Source organism: Lonchura striata, chromosome 3 (assembly GCF_050655825.1).
Source record: "Lonchura striata isolate lonStrDom1 chromosome 3, ASM5065582v1, whole genome shotgun sequence".
Lineage (NCBI taxonomy): Eukaryota > Metazoa > Chordata > Aves > Passeriformes > Estrildidae > Lonchura > Lonchura striata.
Genome location: NC_140705.1, coordinates 85032969 through 85045058, shown reverse-complemented (window position 1 = coordinate 85045058; position 12090 = coordinate 85032969).

Here is a 12090-nt window from a genome sequence, read left to right as displayed (position 1 = left end):
ATGTAGTGGGGAATGGCTGTGTCTGAATGAGAGGCTTCCCACTTAACTGTCCGCCTGAGGGAGGGGGAATAACTGCTATGAGCAGAACCTCATTTCCCTTTTCTTCAGTGAACAGCTTATCTTGGGAGAAAAAGGGATATGGACTTTGGGGGGCATCATTAGCAGAGAAGAGGTTTTCTTCTGTATCCCAGTAGTTGTCCAGACAAAAATCTCATATGTGCTTCCTATGTCTTAATGTGGCTTCTGCTCATCTTTACCAGCAGCTGGTTTTGCATTGGAAAGTGCCAGATGTAAATGTGAGGACTCAGAGGCTGATGATGCTCACAGCTGTCCTCACCTTCTCCCCCAAATCACTGACAACTACGGCAAGAGTGCAGACCTTAAGCCTTTGGTTCAGGGAATGCTGCTTCCAGCGAGGAAGCTTAAAGCAGGGCTTATTGCATAGGGATTTGTGAGCCAAGGCCTCAGGCATCTGCCCCTGCTGCCAAGAGTTCAGCCATCAGAGGGGTTGCATAGGCCCCTTTCTTTCATCACTGTCAGTAGGGCAGTTTGCTGCTCATCTCAGACCCTGCCTGCATTCCACTATAGCAGAGCAGCTTGGTGCCTTCTCAAAATTCTTTCAATTTCTGGATGCAGAGGTGCTAGTGGTGCTCCTAACATCCCTGCATCTGAGCACTGGGGAGAGCTGGAGCACCCAGTCCAGTGCTTCAGGGCCCTTATGACAAGGCTGGTAGGATGCTGGAGAGGGTGTGTGGAGTCCCAGAGGATGGCTCATGCCATCAGCTGAAAGCAGCATCAGTGCCTGTTCTTGCACAATTCCTGTGTTTCACTTGGGCCCCAGCAGCACCAGTTGGGGATGGCAAGGAGTGTTCTGTGTTACTGGGAAAGCACTTACCCAGAGTGCTGTTGTGTTACTTTATTAATAGCTGCTACAGGAGATGATATCTGCTCCGGTGTTGGAGAGTAGGTGTGAGGAGGAGGAAAGGAATGCTGGCTTGAGCTGCTCCTGCATGATGCTCCAAAAGCAGAGCCTGAGCTTGCCAGCAGCAGCCTTATGGAATTAACCTGCTTTAGCTTGATTGTTAGTTTCAAAGCCACTGACCTCATAGACTTTTGCCCACCCCCTTAAAAGGCAGAGGTCTGGGTGCTGCCCCTCCAGGTAATGCCTTCACTGAGCCCCTGACACCACTCCCATGGAAGGTGAAGGGCTGCTGCTTAAAGCACGACAGAGGAAGGTGGTTGGAAGGAAGCTGTTGGAAGGAGATCCATCTCCATTGTGGATGCTGTTGGGCTCTCGGCACTGTGTGGTGAGTGAGCAGCAAAGACCTGATGCCTTGGCATTTCAGATCCGTTTGTCCCCTCCTGTGTTCCATGGGAAAATAACTCTCTGTTCTCGGGGTATTTGCAGCAGCCCCAGCACCCACCACACTCAAGGCTGCTGCATTTCCTGCATCACCTTCCTATAAACCTTAAGAACCACCTGGTCTGTAAGCAGGGCTGCGGCTGCTGCAGTGGTGCTCTTCTGCCTCATCTGGGGCTGTCTTGGGAACCCCATTTTCTTCCTCCTCCTTTGCTGCTCCTGGCTTTTATAGACATGAAATTCAGTATTTCCCGTATCTTTTCTGAGCTTGCAAGAATCAATGATATCACAGCATAACCAAATCCTGATCTTGTAAGTGCATCCAGAACTAGGCAGTAGCACTAAAAGCGTTCTGGAATTGAAAGAGAAAATGGATCTTATCCTACCAAAGAGTGATTCTGTGGAATCATCCATGGTGCCCATATCACCTCAGGCTGGTAAAGTGGGTCACTGCAGTAGAAATGCTGGAGTTTGTGCTGCAGCCATGCTAGGCTGCTGATTCTAGGAGAGGGCATTTCCTGTCATTCTCCTGGTAGAGTCCTAGTGTGCAGACTTACATCCCATGCTTCCCTTTCCCTGCTGCAGATGGACAGGACGTTGACATACTGTGCAGGAGCTGCAGTAGCTGCCACGTTTGTGCCTGGCATGCCCTGCATGTCAGCAGCAGGTCAGGCAATGCTTAGCTGGGAAGCTTTGGGAAATGAAACACAAATTTGAAATGGTGTTCTCTGACCAAAATTGCAGCCTACATTCCCTTACAAACATCAAAGATCTAAGGTATGAGCAGTAGCCTGGGCACACATTTGTACCTCCAAACACATGCACACAGAAGGGATGTCAGGAAGTGGGAAACTAATTAAAAGAAAATAGGTTTTTTTTGCTGTGACCTGATGCTGTCAGGTTGGCAACACCTTCATAAGACCAGATGGACCCTGAGGTCCCTTAAGGGCACCTGCAATGCAGGGCTTGCCAGCATCAGCCCCAAACAACTACCTGACTTTGGCAAAAGGAGAGCAGAAAGTACTTGCATGTCTCTTCTCACACATTTTGCTCCAGGAGCTTCAGACTCAGTAGCCTGGGCTGCAGACTGGGAGGCTGGTACAGTGTCAGGGAGAAGGCCAGCTCTCCCTCGGCACCCCTGCCACCGCAAGCCTTGGGACAGGCTGCTACAGGACTTTGACATGCTGCACCTTGGGTGCCATAGGACTTGCTTCAGGAAGGTCCTAGGATTGTTGTGGTAGCAGCAGAGCTGAGCAATGCAGAGGATCTTAAAAGTGTGCTGAGCCACAGGCTCAAAAGCTGTGGGGCTTGGTCCATCAGATCTGCTGCTGAGCCATCTCCCAGAAACACTAAACACAATCCAAGCTGAGCCCTGTAGGGAGGGAGAGTGCCTCAGGGGCTGGGGACCAGAGGTGACCTTTAACAGTCCTTGCCAACCCAAACTGTTCTGATTCTGTGATTCTACATGCAAAGTGACACTGTGCACTGAACTGGTCACACCACATACGGACGCATGTCAACCAGGAACCCAAGCAACTACATAGCTGGGATTCTGGGCGTCCTGGCTTGTAAGATAAGCATGTATTCTATTGCCATCTGTTGGAGGTGGGGCAGTTTTCTTACCTCTTCTGAGAACAATGTCTCCCTCTGGGGAGATATCTTCTGTTAATGGGCCATTGAATGACTCACTGCATGACTGGTAAAGTTACATTATCCCGTTGAGAGATGCTCCACCCAGAGGGAGGAGCCAAGCATTCTTACCTGCATAAAATCAGCACTTTTTGGGACACTGGGCAGCCCCTTTGCTGGATTCCCAGAGGAAGACCAGGCCCAACTACTACCAGACCCAGACCTTCAGAGAAAACTCCACCCTTCTAGAGATCACTGCTTCAGCAGCATTTCATCTGCCACTCCAGGAGGAGCAGCCACCATTTAACTGGACTATTACCAACACCCTGACTCCTCAGGGTGTCAGGTTTCTGACTCCATCACTAGTTTTGTTTTTACTAATTACATTTTTTTTTTTTTTAATTTAGCTTTTCTTCTAGTAAAGAACTGTTACTCCCATTCCCATATCTTTGTCTGAGAGCCTTTTTTTAATTTGTGGTAATTTGGAGGGAGGGGGTTTACCTTTTCCATTTCACAGGAGGCTTTTGCCTTCCTTCACAGACTCCTGTCTTTTCAAACCAAGACACTGGGTTACACTGGCAGGCTCTCACCCTCACAGTGCCCTGCACCACAGGCTCCCTGTTCATGCAGCAGCTGACACTCACTTGTGGGCAGCTGCTGGGCAGCACACACAAGGCTGTGGAGGGGAACCATGGGCTCAGGAGCCTTGGCGAGGTGAGACTTCCCATCCCTCAGGAACAGCTCAGGGCTATGTCGAGCTGGTGCTGCTGCTCACCTCCTACATCCCAGATGCTTGGGAAAGGAGAGGAATGGTTCTGTGCTAGAGGTGTTCAGTTGTGGGACAGACAGCATGGGCTGGGCAGGAACACCCCATGGCTGAATCACCCCTCCAGCTCTGGATCCCCAACTTCTGGGGAGCATTTCTGGGGAAGAGAAGTTTCCACTGCAGGAGAATGCTGTTCACAGCAGCAAGCTGAGTGTCCAAAGAGGCAGGAAAGGCATTTCCTGGGGAATCCCAGCAGCCTGCCTTTGCCATGCCCTTCACAGCCAGCTGGTTCCCTGTGTGAGAGAACTTTGCATTCAGCTCCTCAGCCTGGATTGCAGCTGGCATTTCCACGCCGCTTGCAGAGAGGCGTGACTTCCTCAGCTGCAACCCAAAGCTCCTCTCTCCTCCAGAAAGCATCTGGTGGACCCACAGGGCCGGGAGAATTCTTCTGTTTCCCCTTACATCTCCTCCCCATCACCATCCCAACTATTGTTAGGAGCACCTTGCTATGGCACCCACCCTCCTGACTGGGAGCAGCCCATTTCCATCAAGGGCTGAATTTTTATTGATTGATGTCATTCTGGGTCACTGTAGGGCGGCTGTGGGGTCCCAGGGTGTCAGCACAGAGGGAATCCAGTGAGGCTGTCATGGTGTTACCCAGACTGCATCTAGAGAGCCATGTGCTGCTGCATCCCCCATGCACTGCAGAGCTGCTCATCCTGCAGGTGTATAATCATGATAGGCTCCAGTGGGAAGATGAGCAAAGCTGCACCCAAAGCTGTACCCATGACCAGCCCCAGGCACTGGAGTGCTGCTGCCCACCACAGGCAGTGGCTCCCTTGAGACTGGGGGGGAATGGAAGATGACCCTGTAGAGTGTGCTGTGGTGTAGGCTAGAAGGAGCTCCATTGTGCCTGAGTCCCTGTTGCACCCAGTGCCCGTGTGTTCACTTCTGTGAGCTGGAGGGTTTCAGACCAAGTTGTGAAGTCCTACTGTGCACAATTTCTTAAGATTCTTATGGGGTCTGTCAGTCTCAAAGTACTGGAGTACCTCTGTTTTGAGCTGGCTGTGGGATCCCTATCCCAGAACTATTGCCATCAGATAATCTGTTTTTTCTGGGACACACCACCCTGAGCCTGCTGCAAAAGTCCCTGAGGCTGTGCAGACACTGGGTTACTATTCCAGTCCTCAACCAGGATCCCTGCATCTCCTTCTAGTCCTTGCCCAGCCTCATGTCATGCACTTTCCTCTTGCTTTACATCAGAGGTTGCCTGGGCTTGAGCTCCAGGAACAGGAAGAAAATCTGAGCCTACGTAGACCTTCTTTTCACATGGTGAAAAATTATTTACACATGGGTTGGGATTTGCTGCTCTACTAATTTCATTGTCTCCTCGTTTGCCTGTTTGTCCCACATTCCACACAATGTTTCCTCCCTCCCTCCCTCCCCCTTCTTTCTCTCACTGCCTTCATGGGTGTCTTTTCTCTCTCCTCCTCCTGAATGGCCAGGTTAGGCAGGTGCAAGAAGAAGATGGACAGGGAAGATAGTCCACCAACTCAAATATCACCGAGTTTTACAAAAAAAGGGGAACTAGAGGCAAAACTAAATGACCTTTAAAACAAGCAAGTTCTCAGGTTCCCTCCCCCACCCAGAAGTGGCTCCTCTGCTCTGTTATAACCTTCTATTCCCTACCCCAGCATTTATTTATAAGCACCATCAATAATTAAGAAGCTGCCTGCCTGCCTGCTTGCCTCAGCTGCAGTGTTGACAGAGGCATTTCTGACGTTTCCTGGCTCAGCCTGGCTGCTTTGCTCACTTGGGCTTTTAATTTTCTTTCCCTGCCTTGTTAGAAACACAGGAATCACCCACCTGGAACAGACTGGACATCCAGAGAGCCAGGAGAGATTCCTGCTGGAGCTGCTTGCCCCAAGAGTGACCCAAGAGTTGCTGGCTTTCACAGCACTGCAGCAGCAGGATGACCTGGGATGTCTGGGGTGTCCCCACCACAGGCACCACCCCTCCCTACCAGATGCAGGGTCTGGGAGAAGTGACCCTCCCCATCCACATCTGAGAGCCATGGAGATTGCACATTGGCATCTCTGTGTGGAAAAGACAGAAAGTGAGGGCTCTGCAGCTGGGCTTCTCAGCCCTGGGTGAGCAGCATCACCCTGGGCACCCAGCCAGGGAGATGGAAGAAGGAGAGACCCACCAAGCAGTGCAGCCAAAAACCACAGCTGAGAGGGATGAACTGGCCCTAGCAGGCAGAGCCAGAGGCCTCATAGTGGAGGGGGACAGCTGGACTTAGAATTAGGGATGGAAAGCTTTACACTGGTCCAGAGGAAGCACCACAGGGCATAACCCATGACAGACCAGGCACAGAGGCAGCAGCTGGGCTTGGCACATTGCGGGAACTGTGGAAGTCCTTGGGAACACTCCAGGTTGCTTCTTGCAAGTTCAAAAGCACCCTGCCAGCATCAGGAAATCTCTGACCCTTGAACAAATCCTCAAGTGTAGAGTTTCCAGAGAGCCTGGCTCAGCAGCTGCTGGCAGAGCCTGCAGCATGCCAGCCCAGCTGCCTTAGTCAGTATAACCCGGATGCAGCGACAGGGCACAAGAGGGAAGCCCAGTGGTTCTCCCTGAACCAGACTGCGATGCTGCAGACACAGCAGAGACTTTCAGGGAGGCAGTGGCAGAGAGCTGCAGCGGGGGCAGCATGCACCCTGTTCCCCCCAGCACACAGCACAGTGCTTTGGGGCCCTGCTCCACCAGCCAGGCCCTGGAAGGGAGCACTAAGGGGACCGTGGCTCTGCCATGGCCCCCATCCCCTGCAGTGAGGCCAGGACTGCCCGGGAGCTGAGTGCAGTGTCAGGAAGCAGATCTGTCACAGAGCATGGCTCTGGAGGGACAGTGATGGCAGCTGGCAGCTCCACAGCTCTATGGGTGTTGGGCCCCGCTGGTTTGGGAAGAGGGCACCAGAGGACAGTGTCAACTCAGCAGTCCTTGGTGCACAGGCTCCCAGGCTCTGCTATCCCATCAGTGTCCAGCTCCCACCACAGCGACCACCCCGACATTGCTCTTGCTGTCATGGGGTGAACAGGGTCCCCTTCTGCTCGCAGCTCCTGATACAAGATATATATGGAACTGACCCTGGGAGACACGGAGGATCTGAGAGATGGAAAATGTGCCTCCTTCCCCATGTGCCCCCACCTCCCCAAGCCACAAAGCCTAGCTGACCTCCTTCCCAGTCCTCTCCTTCTTCTGTGGGTCAAGCTCCAGGGAGCATCCCAGCCTCCAAGGGAAGGGGTGTTTACTTGTGAGGGGTGTTGGTTATTCCCTCTGCAAAGGATATCACAGCCCAGCTGGCCTTGAAGGTAAATAAGACAAGCAGGGAGGATGCCTCATTTAAATAATGAGAATCATGGACCTCTGAGCTGCTTTCTGGTGGCCAAACAAGGGAAAGATGATGCACTGCTCCCTCTGGAATTTTCAAAATCTCACGGTGCACTGCCTGTGCTGTAGGACCCGATCCTGCTTCACATCCCTCTAGAGAACCTACACTGTGGCAAGCACTTGGATTTATCTAAATACAGCACAACAAGGAGAGTTGGAAATTGGGGCAGGGAAGGGAATGACACAGAGTCACAAGCTAAAATGCAAATCATGGACCATCCTGTGGAAAAAAAGAGACCAATGTAAAACCAATGGATCAACCCCATGAGAGTGCTGGAAAACAGCCTCCCACTAATTCTCATCACCAGCCTGGTAAGGGAAAATCTTCACACCTGCTCTGAATGCTGTGAAGTCTGCAACAAGCCCAGCCAGGAATAGAAGTCACTAACTAGAAGCTTTCCCTCCTCCAATCAAATCTGCAGCCAGCTCTCTTCTCTTGCATGGCACCCCACGGGCTCATGGGCTGGTGCCAGGCTAGTCGAGTGGTGATGCCAAGTCTCCCTGCCACAGAGCCCAGCAGCCAGGTGGACAGGGCAGGGCAGAATGTGACCGGCACGGCCAAGGGAAGCTGGCCACAGCTGGCATCCTTGGCAAGGACACAACAGCACCTCATTCACCAGGAATTGAGGAGGAGGGCTAGCAAAATCTTGGTGATCAGTGTTTCTATATTAATTACCTCCCTCAGGACCAGCCCTCTTGCAGGAGGATGCATCTCATATCTTTTTTGCATGTCTCCTCCTGGACTCTACTAAGGGTTTATGTCTTCCTCATCCCCTCCATGGAGCTGAGTGACAGCAACCTGGCAGTGAGGAGACACATGCTCCAGGGACAGGACCTGTGGGGATTGCTGTGACACAGTAGTGACAGCAGAGACCCTGGAGCTGAGGCAGTATTAATGGAGATGCCCATGCCTGAGGATCAAGAAGAGCCAGCAAAACGTGCCAGTCTCTTCAGGAAAGGAGGGTTTATTCAAGGGGCCAGCCAGTTCTGAGCCTAAAGCAACAGGCACTGTGCTAATGCAGCTATCTGAAGCAGAAAAGTTGGGAATATCTGATCACATCTTCCCCAAGTTCCTTCTGCTGTCCAAACACAACCTTATGCTCCCAGTAGGACTCACAAACAGGATGTTTCTGCTGCCCACAGCCTCTTTCTGGCAGGGCAGTTGCTCTGCTTTTACTCTCCTCCTCCTCTTCCTCCTCATTACCATATAGGGGGCCTGGGCACTTGTCCTGCCCAAGAGGAGATTGCTAAACCTTCAGACTTGCAGACCTTTGCAGGCAGTTACCCAGTGCTGGTCAGCAACTCCAGACAAACAAGAAATTTTCCAACAAGAAAAGAAGGAAGCAGAGCTGGGGGAGCATGGAGAAAGCAGTGGCTGTGGTTGTCTCCTCAGCATTGGTTAATTAATTAATTATAACACAGAGCTGGGCACAGAGGGGAGCTTCAGAGTAGGTCCTCTCTTCCCTGGCACCCCTTGCTCCAGGGTAGTGCCAGTACCTCCCATGTCAATCCCACTGCAACTGGGGCTGAAGACCACCGAAGCTGGCACAAACACAGCAGCCTGAAATCTGGCAGTGCTGTTTCTCTGTCTCTTTTCCCTAGATTGAAGGGTGGAGAGAAAGGGAGGGGAGCCTGGCACAGGTCTTTCTCGATCCTAGAGTGCCATCTGGCACTTGGATGCAACACGAGGGCTGAGTGGGAGTCAGCAGAGGGACTTGAAACTTCTGGTCTGACGTTGGAGGGATCTCAGAGAGAGGGAAAAAGAGAAGGCTCCAGAAGCAAGGAGGCAGGGGTTTGCAAATGGGAACCAGTAGGTGCCTGACCACAGATCACAGATCCTGCCTGCAGGAAGGTTTTTGATTCAGTCAAGAAAATATAGAGGCAAATAAACTGAAGTTCAGCTTGACAAATGGGGCAGCCTTTTACCTCTTGCCCTAATGCAAAATGGCAAAGGTCAGTGAAGGGAGGGGGTTCCCATGGTGGAAAGTGTTACCTGCTGCTAAGCTGAACCAAGTTTTCAGGGAGTGGTATAGTCCTTGAGGCACTGTGGCTGTCCAGATGGGTAGGACAGCACAGAGGTGGAGTTGTGAAGTGCAGCCTTACCAAGCACCTTAGACAAACACTAATGCAGAGGATATCCTGCCCCACAGCCAGAGTCTGGGATGTACAAGAAAGATTTAACATTTGCATCCATCTACTTGGAGGTAATTCCTAGGAGGCACAGCCTCCCAGCGGATGAAGAAAAACTCCTGCACTATTTATGCAGTATTTTTGAAGTAACGAGAATGAAGGAAACCTTCCTGCTTCAGAGTTCAAGCCAGAGGCGCGGTGGTGTGAGAACAAAACCATCTCACTTGTGCAGGTCATATCCTGATTAACCCTATGGCAGCTAGACTGTGCCCTGTGGAAGATGGGGACCAAGTCCAGGAATATTCTGGGACTGGTTTTGCACCAACAAGAGAGGAAGGATACCCCTTTTCACAAATCTTGGTGTGATGCATGATGATGGGGATGCCAATCATAGCAACAGGACAGATTCCCTGATTATTTGTTCCTCTGTTTTGTTTCTTTAATTAAACTCAAAGAGAGAGCATCCAAGCCAGCTGCACTCTCAGCCTGTGGTGGGATCATTTACCTCACCCCCCACAGGGCACCTGTGTGCCACTGGAAAGGCCAGGCTGAAGGGAGCTGCTGCAGCCTGTCAGCTGGCAGGCTCTGCCTCCTGCCCTGTGCCCAGCATCCACAAGCAAGGCCTGTGGGATGGCATGGGGAGATGAGCCTCCACTCCTGCTGTCAAGCTCTGCTCCCCACAGAGCCAGTGCAGGCAGCAGATGGGCTGGTCTCTCCCTGCCAGTGCAGGCAAGGAGGCTGGAAGGTAGGAGGTAGAACCAAATCCAGTCTCATTAAGGGTAATTACCATTCATCCCAGGAAGCAGTAGGAAAAAGAGCCCACGTTCTCCCCATCTATTAATAGCTGTCAGCAGCTGCATGGTTCCTGCCGCAACCCAGGGAGAGCAGAAAGCTTTGGGAAAGCAGCAGCACAGAGAGCATTCTGCTCCCCCATCCTTCAGCACTGGCTGTACAGGGGCAATTTTCCTCCTTCCAGGATGTAATTTGTTTTGCTTCTTCCCCCAGGACTCCAGGAGCTGCTGGCTGCTTGTAAGCAGTGTTTTCCAGCAAAAGCTGCAGGGAGCCAGCCAGAGGAGGGCCTGGAAATAGAGCTTTGGAGCCATTCCCTGCTCCTCAGCATCCTCAATTTTCTGAGTCGTGCCCAGTTTTGGCAACTTTCAGTGCTCCTCATTGAAAGGGTAGAAGCCATTAATGAAAGAGGACTGCACTAGTGCCGAGGACAAACCTCGCTGGCTCATACCCTAATGAATCCCTTTGGTGTCAGGGGGACATCAAACACCAAGAGGCTCCTCTCCAGCCTGTCCTTCAGCTGTGTCCATGGTTCTTCCCCACGGAGACATGAACCACATCTGACAGATGGAGGTTGCCTTGCTGCAGGCATCAGCTAGAGAGGCTGCCCCACATGGAACACAGGACTCAAATGAAATTATATCCTGGACTGGTGTGGTGACTTCCAGCCATTGTGTTATGATGTGAGGACACTGCAGGCTGCAGGAGATGCACTAGCAGAACTGACCAGGAGGACACGTGGGGTTTTTTCACTCCTTCTACCTCCAGCTGCCACTGCATACAAACAGCTTGCTACTTGCTGCGGGCAGAAAGATCACCAGATGTGTTCCTGAAATCCCTGAAGAGACAGCTGGTGCTGGTGTAACTGGAGAGAAGGAGAGGGAGAGAGAGATTGAGAGGGAGAGGAGAAATGCTTGGCTGCAGGATGTGTTGGTGCCTGGGCAAAGCCAGGGAGGATCATGTTTCTAGTACATCATGCTGGGACACTAAAAAAGGTTGTCGCCCTACAGCCACAGCTTTGTTTCCAGAACAGCACCTGAATCTTCACATTAGCAGCAGAAGATACCCTGTGGGATGTGTTCCTCCCACACAAGACACTGCAGGACCTGGCTCCTGTCCACTCTCTTTGTTGTGATACACTGTCCTCCAACTCCAGGCAAAGCTGGCAGAGCTGATTATGCACAACACCATCACAGGTGCTGTCTAGGGGAAATCTGAGACCTGGTAGCTGGAGGGATACAGAGGGCACCTGGAGTCTGCTGGTAGGACTTCCGTCACTAGGGCCAGGAAGCAGTACCTTCCTTCATCCTCATTCTCAACTGTCAACAGTGGGGATGGGAATGGAAATGGATGCAATATTTTACCCTGCATCCCTATTCCACAGAATTTAAGGAGCAACTGCCACTGCACACCCCACTGGGAACAGCACTAATGTCTACATTTCCCACTGGAAATAAATGCTAAGGTACAGAAGGAGTTAACACAGCTATTTTTTGGACTGCCACTACTTCTTTTCAGCATATGATCCAATATCTGATTGCATCTATTTTGACAACTGACTGCAATATTGAGCACTGTTGTCTCTGGGAATCAATGACTGGGTAGACACAGCTGAACTCCATTGGACTGTGAAGTCTCCAAAACATGACATTTGCATTATATTAGCCATTAGGTGGGCTGAAAACTTCAGTGTTGATGGCTTGCTGAAGGCTCAGCTCAGAAATTGATCATTGTTATGCAGGTAACTCAGGGGTGCTATTTCTGTGGATCTGGTTTGGCTATCTCCTTTGCAATTTAGGAGTCTGACCAAATGTATGCATGGAAATCAGTGCAAGAGAAAATATCCCTGGCTTTATGTTGCTCTCATTTCTGCTTTTCAAGGTCTCAAAAGCCCTGGAGATGTGTTCCCAGGAGTAATATGGTCAGTGTGAGGCCAGCATTTGTGAAGGGCTTTGCAAGCCTTCTGACT